This window comes from Oryctolagus cuniculus, chromosome X (assembly GCF_051225735.1).
Source record: "Oryctolagus cuniculus isolate XC-2025 breed Fujian yellow rabbit chromosome X, ASM5122573v1, whole genome shotgun sequence".
NCBI lineage: Eukaryota > Metazoa > Chordata > Mammalia > Lagomorpha > Leporidae > Oryctolagus > Oryctolagus cuniculus.
In genome coordinates, this window is record NC_142888.1 from 99,821,567 (window position 1) to 99,844,696 (window position 23,130).

At 35.0% G+C, this 23,130-nt stretch overlaps 1 pseudogene; it reads left to right on the forward strand.

The window, feature by feature from the left end:
* Nucleotides 1-10,489, forward strand: part of LOC138847562 (DNA/RNA-binding protein KIN17 pseudogene) — a 126,300-nt pseudogene extending 115,811 nt beyond the window's left edge.
* Nucleotides 10,490-23,130: the final 12,641 nt, after the last annotated feature.

The window sequence follows — 23,130 nt, forward strand, 5'->3', positions numbered from 1 at the left end:
TTGTTTCCCTTTTGATTTGTTCTGTGACCAACTGTTCATTCAGGAGCATGCTGTTCAGCTTCCCTGTGTTTGCATCTTTTCTGGAGTTTCTTAAGTTGTTGATTTTCAGCTTCATTCCACTGTTCTAAGAGAAGATGCATAGTATGGTTTCAATTATTTTTTAATATGCCAAGATTTACTTTATGGCCTAGCATATGTTCTATCCTAGAGAAGTACCATGCACTGGTGAAAAGATATGTATGTTCTTCAGTTCTGTGATGAAATGTTATGTAGATATCAGTTAGGTCCATTTGGTCCGTAGTATAGATTAGCTCTATTTTTCCTTTTTTGATTTTCTGTTTTGTCGATCTGACTTTTGATAAAAGTAGAGTATTCAACTCTCCCTATTGTCTTGGAGTATATGTCTCCCTTTGGATCAATTAACATTTATTTTTTATTTAAAATGCTCCCTGGAATTGGGTGTATATCTCTTTATTATAGTCAAACCTCCCTGTTGAATTGTTCTCTTAGTCATTATATAATACCCTTCTTTTTCTCTTTTAAGTTTTTACACCTGCTTGTTTTTGCTTTCCATTAGCATGGGATATCCTTTTCCATCCTTCCTCTTTGAGTCACTGTGTTTCTTTGTTGGTGATATATGTTTCTTCTAGGTAGTGAATAGGGTCTTGTTTTTAATCTATTCAGCCAGTCTGTATTAATTGGAGAATTTAGGCCATTTACATTCAATCTTATTATTGATAAGTAACAACATGTTCCTACCTTTTTTCATAAATATTCCTATTGTTTGCTTTGTAACTACTTTGTAATTTTACTAGGAGTTTTTCTGGCTTCACATTCTTTCATAATGATGACTGCATTTCTGTGTTTCTGTGTGTAGCATCATCTGTAAGGCTGAATGAGTGTTGAAAATTCTTTCAATATCTGTTTGTTATGGAAGGTCTTTATTTCACTTTAATTCATAAATGAGAGTTTTGCAGGGTACAATATTCTGGATTAACATTTTTGTTAAGACTTGGACTTTTACTCTCCATTCACTCCTAGCCATAGAGTTTCTCATGAAAAATCAGCTCTAAATCTAATTGAAGATCCTCTGAAACTAATCTGGATTTTTTCTTGTGCACATTTTAGAGTATTTTCTTTACATTTTACTGTTGCAATTTGACTACAATTTGAAATGACTGGTTTTCTAGTGTAGTATGTGATTGAGATCTATCCTTCCTTCCTTGCCTTCCATCACATAACTTCTAGCTGTTCATTCTCTCTAGAAGTATGTATCTTTATGAGCAATACTGGGGATTCAATCCAAAATGATCTTAGAATCTTGAAAAATGAACCTTACCAGAGAGAATAAAGGTTGAGTAAATTTGGAAACTTTAATAAATTATTGAGTATTGAAAAAAAGTTACTAGTTATAGATCAGTGTTTACAAATTGAAATATCAAAATTTATTATTTGAGATGCAGAGATGTGGAGCAGGAGGGAAAGAGAGGCAGAAAGAGATCTTGCTGGTTTACTCCCCAAATGCCAGCAATAGCTGGGGTTGGACCAAGCCAAAGCCAGGAACCAGGAACTCAGTCCAGCTCTCCAAGTGGGTGGTGATGACTTAACTTCTTGAGCCATTGCTGCTGTCTCCCAGGATATGCATTAGCAAGGAGCTAGAACTTCAAGGGGAGCTGGGGCTTCAACCTAGGAACTCTAACATGGGATATAGGCATCCCAAACAGAGACTTAACAACTGTGCTAAATGCCCACTCTGAGAAATGGAATCTTAGTGGGTACATATTTACATAGATATTATTGTATAAATGCATAATAAAAATCATAACAAACATGTATTAAAAGAGAAACTGGGAGATAAGTGTTCTTGCAACCATACATCAGGTATTATTTTATACCTTGCTTATTACATGAAATGACTGAAATTCATGTTAAGAATACAAATAAAATATAAATATTAAATTTCTAGCTCAAGAAACATAAACCCAGTTGTCTTTTTTTTTCATTAAATGCAAGCACAGTCTATTATATTTCACTTTCAAAATATTCATGGTGAGGATCATAAACTTCACATAATAGATGCACAGGAAAGAGATACAAAATTAGGACCATATTATGCAAAAGTTCTGGTAAAACCATTCACATTACTGCTAAGCAGAGAGCAACACCACAACTGTAAGTGAGTTGAAAGTTAGAACTTATTCATAGAAGAAACCACTTAGCCGGCGCCGTGGCTCAATAGGCTAATCCTCCACCTTGCGGCGCCGGCACACCGGGTTCTAGTCCCGGTTGGGGCGCCGGATTCTGTCCCGGTTGCCCCTCTTCCAGGCCAGCTCTCTGCTATGGCCAGGGAGTGCAGTGGAGGATGGCCCAGGTGCTTGGGCCCTGCACCCCATGGGAGACCAGGAAAAGCACCTGGATCCTGGCTCCTGCCAGGATCAGCGCGGTGCGCCGGCTGCAGCGGCGGCCATTGGAGGGTGAACCAACGGCAAAGGAAGACCTTTCTCTCTCTGTCTCTCTCTCACTGTCCACTCTGCCTGTCAAAAAAAAAAAAAAAAAAAAAGAAACCACTTGATAACTATAAATATTGACCCACATTGGAAAGTTACATGAATGAAGAATAAAATTCTATGATGCCTAATTGGAAATATTGAGATTTTTTGTCACAGTAATTAATTTTATGTTAACTACTTCAGAGTGATATCTTTAATTATTTTGAAATTAATATTGAAAATAAAATCTGAGTTTTAGTAAAATTTTACCCAAATAAAACCTATTGCCACTACTTGTTAGAAAACAAGAAACACCAAAAGTAGATATATAATGATATATACATTCATTTAGAGAAGATAATAAAAGAAGAAGATAGTAAAACTTGTAAACTGGATTGAAATAAATATGGAAAGAGGCCAGCGCTGAGGCTTACTACGCTAATCCTCCGCCTGTGGTGCAGGCACCCCGGGTTCTAGTCCCGGTCGGGGTGCTGTCTGTCCCGGTTGTTCCTCTTCCAGGTCAGCTCTCTGCTGTGGCCCAGGAGTGCAGTGGGGGATGGCGCAGGTCTTTGGGCCCTGCACCCGCATGGAGACCAGGAAGAAGCACCTGGCTCCTGGCTTCGGATCAGCACAGCGTGCCGGCTGCAACCTGCCGACCCTAGCAGCCACTTGGGGGTGAACCAAGGGAAAAAGGAAGACCTTTCTTTCTGTCTCTCTCTCTCTCTCACTGTCTAACTCTGCCTGTCAAAAAAATATGGAAAGGGATGAAATATAAAACAACAAATATGCATTTGATTCATATACCAAGGATAGAGTAAGCTTATTTTAAATATTTTTAATTTTATTTTAAATTGTGATAAAATATACATAATAATAGTTATTTTCAACCATTTTAAAAGTACAGTTGTATGGCATTAAATATATTCATATTGTGAGTAATGTTGCAATAAATATAGGAATACAGATCTCTTATGGTGTCATCATTTCAATTCCTTTGAATATAAAATCAAAATCGTGATGACTATACTATTTTATATTCCCATCAAGCGTGTACATGGATTTCATGTTTTCCACAACCTCACCAGCATTTGTTATATTTTGTCTTTTAGATAAAACCATTTTAACAGGCAAAGTAATACCTCATTCTAGTTTTAATATGCATTTCCCTGATAATAAAAAATACTAAACATCTCTTCACATACCTGTTGACCATAGGTATGTCTTCTTTTGAATAATGTCTGTTGAGGTCCTTTGCCAGTTTTAATCATATTATTTTGTGGTCTATTGAATTCTGTGATAATTCTTTATTTTGAATATTAACCCTTTATCAGATACATGGTCTGCAAATATTTTCTCCAAGTCTATGGATATCTCCTCACTGTGCTTCTTCCTTTGCCATACAGAAACTTCAAATTCAATATAATCCCATTTGTTTGTATATCACTTTTTTGCCTGTACTTTTGGGGCCGTATGTCACATGTCATTGCCCAGACCAATGTAGTGGATTATTTCTCTTGTTTTCTTCTAGTAACTTTACAGTTTCCAGTCTGAGCTATAAGTCTTTAAGGCATTGTCAGTTGAAGTTTGTGTATTCACTGAGAGAAGGGGCCATTTCCTTCTGCACATGAATGTCCAGTTTTCATGACACTGTTTACAGAGAGGACTTTCTTTACCCCATTGTGTATTCTTTGTATCATTGTTGAAATTCAATTGACTGTACATGTGTGGTTTTATTTCTACACTTTCCATCCAGTTTTATTGGTCAGTGTAGCTGTTTTGATGCCAGTAACATGCTGTTTTCATTGCATAGCTTGTAATATATTTTGAAATCAGGCAGCATTGTGCCTCTATATTCTTTTTCCTCAGAATAGCTTGGCAATTCAGAGTTGCTGATGATTCCATATGTTTTTCCTATCTTTGAAAATTTACATCAGAATTTTGTTAAGGATTGAACTGAATCTTTAGATTGCTCTGGGTAACATGGACATTGTAACAATGCTAATTTTTTCAACTCAAGAACATGTGTTTTTAAATTAATTTGTGTCTTGGATCTCTTTGATTAGTGTTTTACAATTGTACCTCTTAAGTATTTTTTGATATTGTAAATGATTTTCTTAATTTCTTTTTTATATAGTTCCTCGTTTGGGTGTAGAAATGCTGGTGATTTTTATATGTTGAATTTGTATCTTACATCTTTCCTAAATTTATCAGTCCTCAAAGTAGAATCTTTAGAGTTTTCTATATATAAGATCATATCATCAGCAAACATAGAAAATTTTGATTCTTACTTTCATATTTGGATGCTTTATATTTACTTTTCTGACATAATTGCTCTAGCTATGACTTCCATTTTTATGTTGGTAGAAGTTGTGATACTAAACATGCTGTTTTTTTCCTCATCTTACAGGAAAAGTTTTCAACTTTTCACCACTGAGTGTGATGTTGGCTGTGAACTTCTCATGTATGGCCTTTATTGTATTGAGGCACTTTTCTTTTTTTTAACTTTTATTTAATGAATATAAATTTCCAAAGTACAGAATATGGATTACAATGGCTTTCCCCCCATAACGTCCCTCCCACCCGCAACCCTCCCCTTATCCACTCCCTCTCCCCTTCCATTCACATCAAGATTCATTTTCGATTCTCTTTATATACAGAAGATCAGTTTAGCATACATTAAGTAAAGATTTCAACAGTTTGCTCCCACACAGAAACATAAAGTGAAAAATACGGTTTGAGTACTAGTTATAGAGGCACTTTTCTTCTATGTGTAATTTATTAAGATGTTTTATCATGAATACATGATAATTTTTGTTTATTATTTATTAGAAAGAGTTACAAAGCGAGGGATAAACAGAGAGGGAGAAACAGATCTTCCATCTTCCTGTTTACTCCCAGATGGCTGCAATGGCTAGGGCTGGCCAGGCCAAAATCAGGAGTAAGGACCTTCATCTTGGTCTCCCACATGGGTGGCAGGGGCCCAAACACTTGGGCCATCTTCTACTGATTTCCCAAGTCATCAATTGGAGCTGGATTGGAAGTGGAGCATCTGGGACATGAACCAGCACTCATATGGGGTGTCAAGCATTGCATATTAGAGCTTAACCCATTACATCACAGTGCTGGCACCACATGCTAAATTTTGTCAAATGCATTTACTGTTGAGATAATTTATATGTATATATATATATACACACGCACACACATATATAATATATATTATACATATAATATATATTATGTATATATATAATTTAAGAAGAGCCCATGAGAGTATTTTAGGCATGGAAAGCCAAGACACTCTGAAAAAAAAAAAAAAGAGTGAAAGGTCTCTGCGAGTAAGATCCCAGTGGAAAGAACGGGCCATTAAGAAGGAGGTAACTTTCTCTGAAGGGAGGAGAGAACTTCCACTTTGACGATGACCTTGTCTAAATAAGATCGAAGTCAGCAAACTGAAGAGGCTTCCATAGCCTTGGAAACATGACTAGAGCCTAGGGAGATTTCTGACTCCATAAACAAGAGTGTCAAATTGTTAAGTCAACAACAGTAGTCACTGTGTACTTACTCCTTATGTGGGATCTCAGTCCTTAATGTGTTGTCCAATGTGAATTAATGCTACAACTAGTACTGAAACAGTAGTTTACACTTTATGTTCTATGTGGGTGCAAACTGATGAAATCTTTACTTAGTATATACTAAATCGATCTTCTGTATATAAAGATAATTGAAAATGAATCTTGATGTGAATGGAATGGGAGAGGGAGCGGGAGAGGGTGCAAACTGATGAAATCTTTACTTAGTATATACTAAATCGATCTTCTGTATATAAAGATAATTGAAAATGAATCTTGATGTGAATGGAATGGGAGAGGGAGTGGGAGATGGGAGGGGTGCGGGTGGGAGGCAAGTTATGGGGGGAGGGGAAGCCATTGTAATCCATAAACTGTACTTTGGAAAATTATACTTACTAAATAAAAGTTAAAAAATTTAATCCTTCAACTAACTTCTATAATTGCCAAAACATGGAATCAGCCATAATATTCATCAATGATTGAATAAAGAAAATGTCTCTCTCTCACACACACACACACACAACGGGTTATAATTTAGCTTTAAAAAGCAGGAAATTGCTGGCGCCGCGGCTCACTAAGCTAATCCTCCACCTGCAGTGCCGGCACCCCGGGTTCTAGTCCCAGTCTGGGCGCTGGATTCTGTTCCTGTTGTTCCTCTTCCAGTCCAGCTCTCTGCTGTGGCCAGGGAGTGCAGTGGAGGATGGCCCAAGTGCTTGGGCCCTGCACCCCATGGGAGACCAGGAGGAAGCACCTGGTTCCTGGCTTTGGATTGGTGCAGTGTGCCAGCCTGCAAAGTGCCAGCTGTAGCGGCCACTTTGGGGGTGAACCAACGGAAAAGGGAAGAGCTTTCTCTCTGTCTCTCTCTCTCTCTCACTGTCTAACTCTGCCTGTCAAAAAAAATAAGCAGGAAATTATGTCATTTGTACCAATATGGATGTTCTTATATATCATTGTGCTAAGTGAAATAATCCAGACATAGACAAATACATGATCTCATCTCTGTGGAAATCAAAATTTGAACTTATAGAACTAGAGATTAGAAAGCTTCGTCAGGACAGTGATGTTGGTGAGGAAGAGTAAGGAATGAGGAGATGTTGATAAAAGAATACTAAGCTTCAGTTCAGTACGTTTTATAAGTTTTTGAGATCTAAGACACAATGTGATAACTCTTAATAATTATGCATGTCATATTTCAAAAGTATTCACTCAAAAAGTGATATGTGAAGTCATGAATATGTTAAATAGATGGGTTTAATAATTCCATAATGCTTATATATAAACCTCACATTGTACCCCATAAATATATAAGTATTCAATTAAAATCAAAATATAAGAAAATAAGATCATGCTTTATAATTAAAACAAGTACGTTCAATTTTTGTTCATTTCCATCATTTCCAGAACCTTTTCATCTTCCCAAACAGAAACTTTGAGCCAATTAAACAACTCCCCACTTTCTACTCTCCCAGTCCTTGGCAACCACCATTCTACTTTCTATCTCTATGAATTTGCCTAATCTTTGTACCTCATATAAATGGAGCCATGCAACGTTTGTCCTTTAATAAATGAATTAATTCATCAAGTATAATATCTATAAGGGAAGTCTTTGACCCAGTCCTTGTCAGAGTCCCTACCCAGCATAAAACCCACAACAAGAAATCTTGCAGAGTAAGGTCCATTTTTCTTTCTTTTCAATGGCTATTGTCCTCATGGCTGCTACTTCTTTGGAGTATGGGAGATGGTAAGTGGCCGATTTAAAATATTCTCTTACCGTAAAAGAAAAGCTGCTTTCTTTAGCAAGTCTTCCCCTGGTTATTTTACTTTTTGAAAAGATCTCAAAGTTCTTCAAAATTTGATTCTAACAGTTTTTGCCAGCTTAAAGCATGGATCCTTGCAATTATTGCTCTGCTATTTTTAGTGACATTAACAGTTTTCTGAATTACTGATCTGTTAACATAAAATTATAGAAATTTCTAAGGACTCCAACTATATTTCTAAACCCACATTTAAAATATTATCCTGAAAGAGAATAGTACAACCTCCAACCTGTTCCAAATATACCTTATGACAGTCCTTTAAAAATATATTATTCATGGGACCAGTACTGTGGCTCAGTGGGCCAGCATTTGACATGGGCACTGGTTAGAGTCCCAGCTGCTCTGCTTCCAATCAAGTACCATGCTAATGTATCTGGGAAAGCAGGGAAAGATGGCCCAAGTCCTTGTACCCCTGTGCCCACGTGAGAGACCAGGATGGCTTCCAGACTCTCATTTATTTGGTCTGGCCCAGCTTTGAACATTGTGGCCATATAAGGAGTGAACCAGCAGATGGAAGATCTCTCTCTCTCTCTTGCTCTCTCTCGCTCTCTGTCTTGTCTGTAACTCTGCCTTTCAAATACATGACTCAATGTTATAAAAATATATCTTCTGATTTATGCTATTTTCTTGCTCAATTATAATGCAATTAATTAATTATTCTTTGGTTTTGGAGTGGGAATAGTAGCTAAAGAATAAATATATCTTCTTCATAAGCAGATTTTTTAAATTTGTCTCCATTTCTACCCACCCCACCCCTTTTTTTTACCTGTATATCGTCAGATTAACCTCCTTTTCTCACAGGCAATGGACTCATTTCTTCTTCTGGCTAATTCTGTGAATGCTCTTTCTAAGTTCTGCCTTGATGGTTTCCAAACTCATAGTTGATAATATCAAAAGAGATCAGGGCTAACTGTGTTCTCTAAGCAGACTGATGACATATGTTAGTAATGCTGATGACTCAGTTCTGTGAACACTTTGGCTTTTCAGTATACACAGCTTGAGGAAGCATCATACATGAAGGACAAACTCAGTAAACAGAAGGACTGTACAAAATGAGTTTTATCCTTCCTAAAGATCCAGCTAGTCCTTAGTCATAAATCATGTATGGCAATTCTTTCTGGTCCTTGGTTATCATTTTGCACGATATGTAGGCATTTATGGTACTTATTCATGCTGAAAGTCTTTACTGTAATTAAACAAATTCCCGAGGATATGTAGTGGTATGGACAGACAAGAGGGAAGCTCATATTCTTTCAGGATTGGTGGCCTTTACATAGATTGTTTATTATATCAAACTTGTGAATTGCTCTTTTAATTATAGTTTAAGTAAAAGTGAGCCCCAAAGACTACCGTATTATAAGATATTGAGGTTCATAATTACAAGTTAAAGAGTTTATATACCCATTACATTCTCTCAGTGTAAGACTTTTTTGCAGAGACTTGGTAAATAGTAGATTTGTTAAGATTTACTGAAGATACTTCCAAACCAAGATCCTTGGGGCCGAGTGCACTGCAGACATTAGGGAGTGCAGCAGCAGTGAAACGAAAAGAATCTTCCCAGAGCTCAGCTCAGGCCAAAGAAAAGAAGAAAAAGAAATCTGCGCTTGATGAAATCATGGAGATTGAAGAGGAAAAGAAAGGAACCGCCCGAACAGACTACTGGCTACAGCCTGAAATCATTGTGAAAATTATAACCAAGAAACTTGGAGAGAAATATCATAAGAAAAAGGGTATTGTTAAGGAGGTAATTGACAAGTATACAGCTGTTGTAAAGATGATTGATTCTGGAGACAAGCTGAAACTCGACCAGACTCATTTAGAGACAGTAATTCCAGCACCAGGAAAAAAAAATTCTGGTTTTAAATGGAGGCTACAGAGGAAATGAAGGGATCCTGGAATCCATCAATGAAAAGACTTTTTCAGCTACTATTGTCATTGAAACAGGACCTTTAAAAGGATGAAGAGTTGAAGGAATTCAGTATGAAGACATTTCCAAACTTGCCTGAGTTTGAAAATTTGTTAACAACACATTAAAATCCTAGAACATCAAATTGGTGTTTGCCAAGGCGTTATGAGAACTCTACTGTGTTAGGGTGTTTCTTTTGTACAAAGCAAATGAATCTATTTAAATGTTACTATATGAGGTGAGCATTTCACCTAGTGGTTAAGTTGGGAGGCAGCACATAATGGCTCCAGAGTTGGGTCCTTGCCACCGGTGAGGGAGACCTAGGCTGTGGTCCTGGCTCCTGGCTTTGACCCATCCAGCCCTAGTTGTTCGAGTCATTCAGGGAGTGAACCAGCAAATGGGAGCTCTCTGTCTCTCTGCCTCATAAATTAATTAATTAAAAATATAACTGTATACTTGTTTAGCTAAACTTAATGGAAAAATTAATTATGTCTCATGTAGTATCTGAAGTGTCATTTTACCCTTGTTATTTTTTGTTCCTTTGTAATATTTCCTTGATGATTTTTAAATTCTCATTGAAGAATGTTATTGTAAAGCATTGTATATAAGACAATTTAGACTCATAATTGAAATCTTTCATGTATTCTAAATTTATATTTTTAGTAAAGTTTAATTATAATTAAAATTTTCAAACTATAAAAAAAAGATTTACTGAAGATAAGAACAAGGCAGCTAGAAGCTACTGAAATGTGGAGAGCAAATTAGAGAATAGTGTATGTTCAGTGCAATGAGTACCTATCAATAATCACCTGGAAAGATAAAGTATGCACTCCATAATTTTCCTGCTACTGAAGTGATTTTGGAAACTAAAATTTCTACAAGTATATTTGCTTTTAGCAGCAGAGCTGTAGCAAATGAAACCTTAGATTGTATCTACAAGACTGGAGATAATATGCTTCTGTCCTATTCACTTAACTATTTTGCATTTGTCCTCCAAAGACCTTTCAAATTTCTAATTGTATCCAAAACATCCAGCTACAACAGGTCAAGAGGATCTCTCCCTTTTTCTGTGTACTTATAGACATCTGATGAGTGCTACCCAATTGAGAAATCTTCATCTACTATCTTCATTTTTCTTCAGTGTTATCATGTGTGCAATTTTGCTTCTGAAATCAGGTCACAAGCATGAAATAATTCAAGTTCTATTATATCCCCTTTAGAATCTTAAAGATGAGGCAAATTATATATCCTCAAAAATCACCTTATTTATTTATTAAAATAGACTAGGAACTGAGACAACACAGCTCTCAGGCATGAGTAAAAACACCTCCTTTATGTGCATAATGTGTTACATTGTTGGGAGTTGGACCCTGGGGAAGCAAATAAAGCCGATTGTACCTGTCTGAAGCAACTGTTCTTAACCTTGAATGCATAGTGTAAAGCAAAACAACTTATTTAAAAAGTGTTGATGATTGAATGTTTCCCTCAGAGAGTCTTTTTTAAGATTTATTTCATTTATTTGGCAGGCAGAATTACAGGGAGGGAGGGAAATACAGAGAAAAGTCTTCCATCTTCTGGCTCACTCCCCAAATGGCCTGAATGGCCAGGGCTGGGCCAGTTCAAAGCCAGGAGCCAAGAGCTTCTTCCATGTCTCCCACATGGGTGAAGGGACCCAAGGATTTAGGCCATCTTCCACTGTTTTCGCAGGCACCATTAGCAAGGTGCTGGATTAGAAGTGGGCCAGCCAAGACTCAAAAGAGCACCCATATGGGACTCCAGCATTTCAGGCAGTGGCTTAACTTACTACACCACATCAGCCATACCTCAGAAATTCTGAATTGATTTGTGTTATCTGCATTCTGAGCATTAGAATGTTTTTTTCATATTCTATGTGATTCTAATGTCTACCAAAGAAACTCTTATGTACAGCAATGTTGACTCTAACTTCCTCTTGAACAGCTTTTGTTTTTGTAACTGGAGTTCTTTTCCCACAACCACCACTGTTCGAGGAAAACATTATTGGCAGGTGATATTTTCCTAAATAAGCAAAATGACACTCCAAAATAAAGATACAGTGAAAGCTCTAACTTGTCTTCAAGAAAATAATAAAGAACTGCAATTACCAAAAATTGTGTTAAAATTAATTTCCATTATTCAGTATGTTTTGAGGAATACCACACAGGTTCCTGAAATATGATAATTATTATTCTAATAAATACATTATTTGTATACTAACAGTTATTATAAATTTTTCTCAATTTTTTTTGCAAAATGAGAAACCTTAGCATTGATCATTATGACAAAATGTAACATACTAATTGTAAGATTGATTTGTTTCTACAACCCAGGTTGCTTTCAATACCTTGCCAAACCTGAAGTTGCATATTGCCATCAATTTGTTCCCCTTTCTCTCCTACTGTGTTGCTACAGGGGATTTCATTTAAAGTATATTTCCTGAGATTTATTATCTTTATTTAGCACTTAGTTGATTTTAGGTCATCTGAAAAAATATTTCAGCTCTCTAATGATCATCTTCTATAAGCTCTCTGATTTCCCAACCATTTGAAAGTTTGAAGTGCATTCTCAGATATTTTTACTAAGCTACATTCTTTCTGTCATGTGATTCAATGAACTGTGGCCAGAGAACATTTCCTGTGGTTTGAATGTTTGTACTCCCTGGGAACTCATGTTGAAACTTAATCCCTAATGCCATACTATTAAAAGGTGGGACATTTAAAAAGTGCATAGGACATGAGGCCTATGCCCTCATGATTGGTATTAATACCTTTACAACAGGGTTTGAGGGGTCTATTAATCCCTTTTGCCCTTTTTAATCCCTCTGTCACTTGATGACATCGCAAGAGGTGACATGTTTAAATAGAAAACAAGTCTTCCATAGTCATTGAATAAGCTGATGCCTTGATCTTGCACTTCTCAGCCTCTAGAACTGTATGGTAAAAGTTTCTATTATTTATAACAGCCTAAAACAGTCTTTGTATGAGGAAGGTGTAAGATTAATCGGTATTCAGTTTAAAATCACAGAATTTTAAATCTCAGTAACTTTTTTATCAGGATTGTTCAACTTTTGGAAAAGGGAAAATTGATAATTCAGCTGCCTCTTAGAACTGCATGCTACAGTAGCAAGAACTGATACTCTAACAGTATGATAGAATTGGCTTGAACCTAAACTGCAGTATCTTTTAAAATTCATTTACTTAAATAAGTTCTAGAGACGTTTTTCTTCACCTAATAGCTTTTAAATTAAAATATTGGATGTCTTGAAATACTTGACTGTAAAATAGCTGTTGCCTTACTTGTAAAACGAGGATGATAAATCCTATTTCACTGAGTTATAAAGTTTAAATTATGTAATTTATGCATTGTGTTCCAATGGGTTAAGCAGCCTCCTGCTATGCCAACATTCCCATATCAGAGTGAGCGTTCAAGGTACAACTGTTTTGCTTCCAATCAAACTTCCTGCTATTGTACATGGAAGGCGGTAGAAATGGCCTAAGTATTTGGGCTCTTAACACCCATGTGTGAGACCTGGTAGTGTTACTAGCTCCTGCTTTGTCCTGGCTCATTCTTGGCTGTTGCAGACATTTGAGGAGTAAACCAGAAAATGAAAGATTCTCATTCATTCATTCTCTTCCCCCCACCAGTCTCTTTTTCACTCCATGCTTCAGATAATCAATAAATAAAAAATAAAAAATATGCCATGGGCACACTGCTTGCATTTAGTAGGTATCGATTTATATTAGAAGAAAAAGGATGAAAATGAATCCCATTAAAGATGAAGAAAATTATGCCTACAAAAATAAATTAACTTGTTTTAAGTTTCACTGTTATTAAGGAGTAAATTTAGTGTTAGAGGTCAATTGGTCAATATAGAGATTTCAAATGAATTTTACTATATGCAAAATTCCCAAAAAAGTGTTTCTAAATTTAGGTGAAGTATTGATTTCTCATATTTGTGGATGAACATCTATGGATGTCCATGTACGTATTTATCTCCTTATCACCAGATTAAAAGTTGAGGGTAGTGGTAAAGATGCCACTTGGGATCCGTGCATCCCATGCTAGAATACCTGATTAAAGTCTTAGCTCTTCTGCCTTCTCTCCTTGGAGGCTGCAGATGATGGCCGAAGTGTGTGGGTTCCTGCCATCTGCGTGGGAAACACTTATTGAGTTCTCAGGTCATGGCTCAACCCTAGCTGATGTGAGCATGCAGGAAATGAACCAGTAAATAGAAGTTCTCTCTGCCTCTTTAAATAAATAAAAAAATTGAAGATAAATAAATAAAATATAACAACACAGTAAAGTTAGTTCAGTTATTTTTCCATTGGTGCCATTCAATAATCTGCCTAATATTTCTTTTAACATTTATTTAACAAATATAAATTTCCAAAGTACAGCTGTTGGATTACAGTGGCTTTTTACCCCCCATAACTTCTCTCCCACCCACAACCATCACATCTCCTGCTCCCTCTACCATTCCATTCACATCAAGATTCATTTGCAATTATCTATATATACAGAAGATCAATTTAATATATATTAAGTAAAGATTTCAACAGTTTGCACCCACACAGAAACACAAAGTGTAAAGTACTGTTTGAGTACTAGTTATAGCATTAATTCACATTGTACAACACATTAAGGACAGAGATCCTACATGGGGAGTAAGTGCACAGTGACTCCTGTTGTTGACTTAACAATTTGACACTCTTGTTTATGGCGTCAGTAACCACTCGAGACTCTTGTCATGAACTGCCAAGGCTATGGAAGCCTCTTGAGTTTGACAACTCTGATCTTATTTAGATAAGGTCATAGTCAAATTGAAAGTTCTCTCCTCCCTTCAGAGAAAGTTACCTCCTTCTTTTATGGTCCGTTCTTTCCACTGGGATCTCACTCACAGAGATCTTTCATTTAGGTTTGTGGTTCTTTTGTGTGTGTGTGTGTGTGTGTGTGTGTGTATTTTGCCAGAGTGTCTTGGCTTTCCATGCATAAAATACTCTCATGGGCTCTTCAGTCAGATCCGAATGCCTTAAGGGCTGATTCTGAGGCCAGAGTGCTGTTTAGGACATCTGCCATTCTAGGAGTCTGTTGTGTATCCCACTTCCAATGTTGGACTGTTCTCTCCTTTTTAATTCTATCAGTTAGTATTAGTAGACACTAGTCTTGTTTATGTGATCCCTTTGACTCTTAATCCTATCATTATAATCAATTGTGAACCTAAATTGATCGCTTTGACTAGTGAGATGGCATTGGTACTATGGAACACTACAATAAAATTATAAGAAAATGATGGGCCAGTGTTGTGGCCTAGGGAGTAAAGCTGCTGCCTATAACACTGGCATCACTTATGGGTATTGGTTTGTGTCCTGGCTACTCTATTTCTGATCCAGCTCCCTGCTAATGGCCTTAGAAGAACAGTGTAAAATAGCTCTAATCCTTTTACCCCTGTACACATGTGGGAGACCTGGATGAAGCTTCTGGCTCCTGGCTTTGGCCTGGCCCAGCCCTGGCCATTGTGGCCATTTGTTGTCTGAACCAATGGATGGATGATGTCTCTCTCACCCTCTGTTACTCTCTCTATATATAACTCTGGCTTTCAAATAAACAGACTAATCTTTTTTAAAAAAAAGTGGATATCACAAGAAATATGAGAAATAAGATACTAATACAAGTGAAGTATAGAACTAGAAATGGAACAATGTAAAAAAGGAAAATTAATAATAAACGACTCTGAAGTGAAAAAAGAAACTGAACTTTTAAGATGAGATGGTTAGTCATCTGCCTAGCAAATCCGAAAGAATAGTCTGAAAAGCTATAGAATAAATAAGGTAAATTATCAGGGTCACTGCATAAAATTATCATTAATTTAGCAATATAGTATAGTGACCAATGGAATATTACTGAAAAGATCTTATTTCATAATATTAACAAAAAAGTAATGTATATAAACCAGCAAAAATTGTGACATAAATTTTGAAGAAAAATATGCTAAAACACCAAAGTTTTTAACAATTGAGATCTGTAAGGTATGCATTTGTAATTCAAAATTTACTATCTGTATTTGAAAGTTTCCCAAATATCTTGAACTATTGCATATATTTTGTACATAAAATTAACTTCACCTAAACAAATATTTTCTAATTCTAATATATCTGTAATATTTGCTATTCACAATTACATGAGGATTTTAAAATTTTCTTTCCATATAATCTATTTTTCTAAAAGCAGCCAAAATGATTATAATGCAATCAGTTTATGTTATATTCTGTTCAAGATCTTTCAACTACATCTCATCACATTTACAATAAAATTCAAATTCCTAAGAGTGGCCTAAAAGGTCCCATGTAAATCCTGCTCTCTCTCTCTGGCTGATTGCCTAGAATCAATTCTCTTTTTTTTACATCTAAGTACAGAGCTAAACAATATTTTTTTATGTCTCGGAGCTTTTACTTCAATGCAGAAGACTCTTCCCTCAGATCCCGCTTTTTATAATGCCACCCCTAACTATGTAACACTAGCCTGCAGTTTCTGTCACTTCATGTTTTATTCCTTATAATATTTATCATATTTGATTTTTTTCTTTTTTTAAACTTTTATTTAATGAATATAAATTTCCAAAGTGCAGCTTATGGATTACAATGGCTTCCCCCCCGCATAACTTCCCTCCCACCGGCAACCCTCCCCTCTACTGCTCCCTCTCCCTTTCCATTCACATCGATTCATTTTCAATTCTCTTTATATACACAAGATCAGTTTAGCATATATTAAGTAAAGCTTTCAACAGTTTGCACCCACACAGAAACACAAAGTATAAAATATTGTTTGAGTACTAGTTATAGCACTATGATATTTTCTTTATTGCCTTTCTTCTTACCGTAATATGTTAACGCTTTGAAAGAAGTGATTTTAGTTATCTCGTTGCCTCCGTTTTTCTGAAATATCAAAAAGCACCTAGCATGTCATGGGTGCTCAACAATTGTGAATGAATATTTGAATGAATGATAATGTGTCATTTGAATTATTTTTTATAATTATGATAGTACTAATATTGATAATTTATATATAAATATTTTCCTATTTTCTGAAAGGTTGGAGAGATTCCTAGAAAAATAAATAGAAGTGTCTGAAGGCTGTAGAAAGGAGGTAAAAATATATTTTCAGAAAAATATTTTTCAATTTTACAAGCAATATATGATTGTACTAATTTATTTGCCTTTTAAGTAATACTGCTATGTATTAATCCATGATAATTTGATAGCCTAAAAAGATGTACAATTGCTATTTTAATTTGTAACTATTTGATACTGAAAAGATCAAACATATTTAATACAATAATGCTTTAACATTTTAATATACTTCTGTGAAACGTTCATATTTTCTGCCCATTTTTTACTTAGAATTTATATGGAAAGTACATATTATGAAAAATGTGAATTTCAAAACAATTTTTGCATCAACAGAAACTTTTCTTTTAATTCCTTTTGCCATAAGCTATTATAAGTACTTTCATATATATGTATATTTTAGTTGTTTTCAAAAGTAATATCTTACTTACCAAATCACTGACATATGTAGATATTTCAAAAAAGCACCTTGTCTCAACTCTGCAAAGCAAAATATAAAAAGAATCAGCAATGTATTGACTTAAATCTGTAAAAACTCATGTAATTGTTTTGTTCTTCTTGATGATAGTATTATTTTTTGTGGCATACACTAATGTTACATAATAACTGTAATCATGAGTTATAGTGTTATACTGAGACATATCAGATTTTTAGGGATCTCATACAATTTTTGGAACACATACAAACAAAATATCAATACAAATGTAACTCAAAGAAGATCAAACATCATTTCTTATTTGAAAAAGCTTCTTATATAATTTAACAAATCAAAATAGCATGATGCATTTATTTCTGACTCCTAAGCACTCTCTGGAAATTCCAAAGTTAGTTTAAGACAACAAAATGAATTTTAGAGTTTGGTTTGGTGAATTTTATTAAAAATTGTGAAAAATTAAATAGAATACAAAATATTATGAAATAAAATCAAAGTCACAAAAGTTTTTGAATGCACAAAGTACAATAAGTGATTTATTTTGAAGTTGTTAAATCCAGAATCTATAGCCTGACTGTATGGAATTTGAATTCCAACAGAACCATTTACTACTATGAATCTCTAGGTAAGCCATGACCTTTCTGCATACATTTATCCATACCTAAAATTGTGATTATAATACTAGCAACCTCATAGAGTTATCGTAGCAATTAAATGAGTCCGTACAAGCAACAAAATAAGATAGAACACAATCTAGCAGATATTAATTACAGAAAATACTAGCAATTAGTAGTAGTATTAAGATACAAAGATATGAAAATCAAAATACCCACATATTATTAGTGCTTAGTTTCTAAATCATTGCCTTTTAATTTGGCTTATGTACCTTCTTATATATCAATGTAAGTATTATGTAGGCTTCTGGTACAAGATTAAAAACAGATACTATGTTTGCTTCCTTGTTCTGCTGAAGATCCATTGAAATTACAGTAAAAATTGAATAAATAAATATATAGAGAGAATATAATGAAAATATATGTCTTAATATTATTGATGTGAGAATAACATTAGGCAGATCTTAATGAATTTCAAAAACCTAAAAATACAACTTGACTATTTAGGTCCTATCAGTGAATAAATATAGATGAATGTTTAACCCAGAAACTGACAAATGATAAGGTAAAAGCAAAGATTGGAACATTTATTCCTTAGAGGCAAAACCACAGAGTTGGTCCAAAATTAAATTCAGTATTGTAAAGATTAGGAATAGTTAGGGGACACAAATGATGATAACTCATTGAAGTGTTATCTACAGAAAATCAGTGTAAATTAGCTTATGTGACAATTTCTTTTGTATACTGTGTATAAACCTCAAGAAAAAAAATCAAGTTTTACGCTATAAGTATTTCTGCCTGTGGAGAATTAAGGCTCCTAGTGTGGGTATTGATAACTCAGGGGAAAAAAAAAATTTTTTTTTTTTTTTTTTTTTTTTTTTTTTTAGCATGAGTGTTTCGGTTGTGTGTATTCTGGCTGCTAGATTCACACACGCACATTTTAAAGCAAAGCCCATCTGTATGCATGATTTGCTGATATAAAGAAAGATTGGAGCCGGCGCTGCGGCTCACTAGGCTAATCCTCCGCCTTGCGGCGCCGGCACACCGGGTTCTAGTCCCGGTAGGGGCGCCAGATTCTGTCCCGGTTGCCCCTCTTCCAGGCCAGCTCTCTGCTGTGGCCAGGGAGTGCAGTGGAGGATGGCCCAGGTGCTTGGGCCCTGCACCCCATGGGAGACCAGGATAAGTACCTGGCTCCTGCCATCGGATCAGCGCGGTGTGCCAGTCACAGCGCGCCGGCCGTGGTGGCCATTGGAGGGTGAACCAACGGCAAAGGAAGACCTTTCTCTCTGTCTCTCTCTCTCACTGTCCACTCTGCCTTTCCAAAAAAAAAAAAAAAAAGAAAGATTGGAATCAGCTCTTCCACTAGATAAACCTATTAAGGAAAAGGAAACTCTACAAATACAAAGGAAGTCCATCCTAACTTCCTACATGAAAAAAACTATCCTTCTTTCCTAAACACAGATAGACACCAGAGGAATCCTAGATATCTAAAAATCCAGGTTCACATAAGTGAAACAAAGTAAATAGATGGAATATTTACCCCTGGAAAAATAAATATATTAATCTGTACAAAATATACATATGGAATTATATATATATATATATATATCATATGAGTGCTCTAAAAGTTTCAAGAATATATTGCAGAAATAACATAAGGATATGGTGCTATGAGTGAGAACAAAGGAATAAATTATTAAATAAATATGATACTAAGTATAAAATGCATATGAAAGATGGTATCAAGGGAATTTTACAGAGTCAAAAGAAAATATTCAGAGACAGAAATTTATGAGAATAAAGATAGGAAATTAATTCAATGTGCATAAAATCTAATAAATGTGTCAGAGAGAATTATTAAAATAAAAAAGATGAAACTCTAAAGAAATAAAATTTTCCAAACCTGAAGAAAGACATGTGTCTTTATCCTGAAAAGGCCCATTGAAAGCCAGGCAAGATGTGTGGGAAATAAGACCCATCACTAAAAACATAATTGTGAAATTGCTGCCAACTAAGTATAAAAGAAACATACTAAAAGATCCTTTAAAACTTCCACTATGAACAAACAGCAAAAATACTAGCATACTATATCTCTATGAGCAAAAATGGATATTCAGAAGGTTTTGGTACTTGCCTTCAATATTTTTAGCAAAATTGTATTAAATCATCCATCAGCCATGAGAAATTAATAAAACCATTTTTCAGACATTCAACTACTCATCAAGTTTTCTGTCCACCTAACATGTATGAAAAGATTGATAATGTACAACAGTACAAATAATATAAGGTAAAGGACAAATATTGAAAATATTCCAAGCAATTGGAAACAAAAAATACAATTTGCAGTACCATCAAAACTTTGAAATATTTAAGACTAAACAAAAGATATCTGTTGAGGCAAAGTATGGAAGACCTACATATATCAAGAAATGAAATGTATGTAGATTGGAAGATTCAATATTTTAAACTGTCATTCTCCACAAATCAATCTATAGATTAAATGAAATTTCAGTCATAATACTAATAAGCTTTAATGGAAAGGTTGATTAAATGTAAAATCTAAAATATATGTGGAATTGCAAAGAACATAAAATATCTAAATCTGTCTACAAAAATAAAGTTGGATTATTTATTCTATGTAACTTCAAAACTTATAAAAATGTGGTAATCAAGATAAAGTGATATTGATATAAGGATAGACAACTAGATCAATAGAACAGAATAGCATATGGTACTTAAATAACTCTGGAAAACTGTCCCTTTCCCAGACCACATATAGAATATAACTACTCATAAAGATGGTTTATAAACCTACCTATAGAATCTAAAGATATAAAGCTTATAAGGCATAACATAATATATTATGACCTTGAGGTTAACCAAATAACCAACCATAAAACAGAAGATAATTGGACTCCATTAAAATTCTGTTTATAAGAATATTAGTGTGAAAAAGTCATAATACAAACTGAAGGAAAAATATATGTCATGCATGTATGTGTCAAGGGCATTACCTAGAATATACAAAAAAATCTGTTGAAAAATCTGAACACAGAATGTTGATTACTTGAGGCTGGAAGGGGTAAGAGCATAAAGAATAGATAGGGAATGGCCGGCGCCGTGGCTCACTAGGCTAATCCTCTGCCTTGCGGCACCGGCACACCGGGTTCTAGTCCCGGTCAGGGCGCCGGATTCTGTCCCGGTTGCCCCTCTTCCAGGCCAGCTCTCTGCTGTGGCCAGGGAGTGCAGTGGAGGATGGCCCAAGTCCTTGGGCCCTGCACCCCATGGGAGACCAGGATAAGTACCTGGCTCCTGCCATCGGATCAGCATGGTGCGCCGGCTGCAGCGCGCCGGCTGCGGCGGCTATTGGAGGGTGAACCAAATGCAAAAGGAAGACTTTTCTCTCTGTCTCTCTCTGTCACTGTCCACTCTATCAAAAAATAAAAAAAATAAAAATAAAAAAAAGAATAGATAGGGAAAGCTGGGTGTGGCTCATTAATTGTGACAAATATGAGATGTTAATGGGGGAATGTGGTGAAAGATATGTGGGAACTCATTGAGTACTACTTCACATATTTTCTTTGGTAAATTTTTAACAAAAATTAAAGATAAGCTTATTTTGCTGGAGAAAGAAATTCAAATCCATGCATAGTTTTTTTTTGTACCATGTATTTGACATGAACTTAAAGAAATATATTTGCTTAACCCACTATGCCACAATGCGACCCCTGACACAAACTTTTTGAAGACTACTTTTAAGAGTAGACATATCCATTGTATTTTGATTTGTATTTTTCTGATGGCTAATGATGGTAAGCATGTTTTTTGTGCTTAGCTGAAATTGTAAAATTGTGTTTATATTTTAAGATTCAATAATTCTTAACATTTTGCCATATTCACTTCATATGAAGATATTATATACATAAACATAAAGTATTTTTCCTCAAAATAAAGATGTTATTAACACATTATGTGGAATTCATGACAGTGATCATTAAGTGAGAAAAGAAGGGTATGTTGTTATGTAGATGGTATGATTAATGAAGACAATATTTACCATTGTATTTTACCAGATAATCTGACATCCACACAGTTTTTATACTCTATGTGTATTAACCTCCACATATGAAAGAAAATATATGGTATTATTTTGCTCTGGCTTATTTACACTTAGCATATTGTAGATCATCCAGGTCTATCTCTTTTGTTGCAAATGTCAGGTGAAGAGACAACTGACCAAATGGGAGACAATATTTGAAAACTATACATCTGACAAAGGATTCATATCGAGAATATATAAGGACCTCAAAAAATTCAAAAGCAATACAATAAACAATCCAATTCTTTGAAATTTTTATGTCCTCATTGGTGGAGTATCCGCTAGAATACTTCAGCACTTAAAATATTGACTCATTTGCCTTTTTTAAGCAGAGTTCCTTATAATCGTTGCATACAAATCCTTTATTAGATAATCAATTATTTTCTCCCATTGTCTTATATTTTTGATTCCTTCATATTCTTCAAAGAACAGACTTTGTAGGGCTGTTAAAGTCCAGTATATAATCAGTTTCATTTGTAATAAGCTCTATGTTTCCATCTTCAAAACCCTGGAAGTTCATAAAGATAGCCTCCTATGTTTCTTCTTGAATCCTTGTATTTTTTTCTCACACATGATTCATTTTGTCATAGTGTTTGTATGTAATGTTAGGGGACAGTTCATGTTTTTTGTAATAATTCAAATGGTTCAGCATTATTACCTTTTTAAAAATTTGTATTGATATAAAAAGAACAGATTTTGGATATTTCATAGATATAATTCTAAAATAACCATACTTCCCTCCCTCCCTCAACTCTCTTACTTCCTTTCTTTATTTTTTAGAAGCTTTCTAACAACAATTTCAACTTACTTTATAATCACAGACTTAAAGCACCACTAACCATAGTGTTTAGCAAGTAAAATGTAGAAGTACCACTGTTCCACAGGACTATAGACAAGGCAGTACACAATAATCAAATCATAAGATGTCAGCTTCATTCTTATACATTTTTTGTATTCACTATTAACTACCACATATAAGAAAAAAACATATTTGCCTTTTTTAGACTGGCTTATTTGAGTAATAATGGTTTCTAGTTATATCAGTTTTGTTGCAAAAG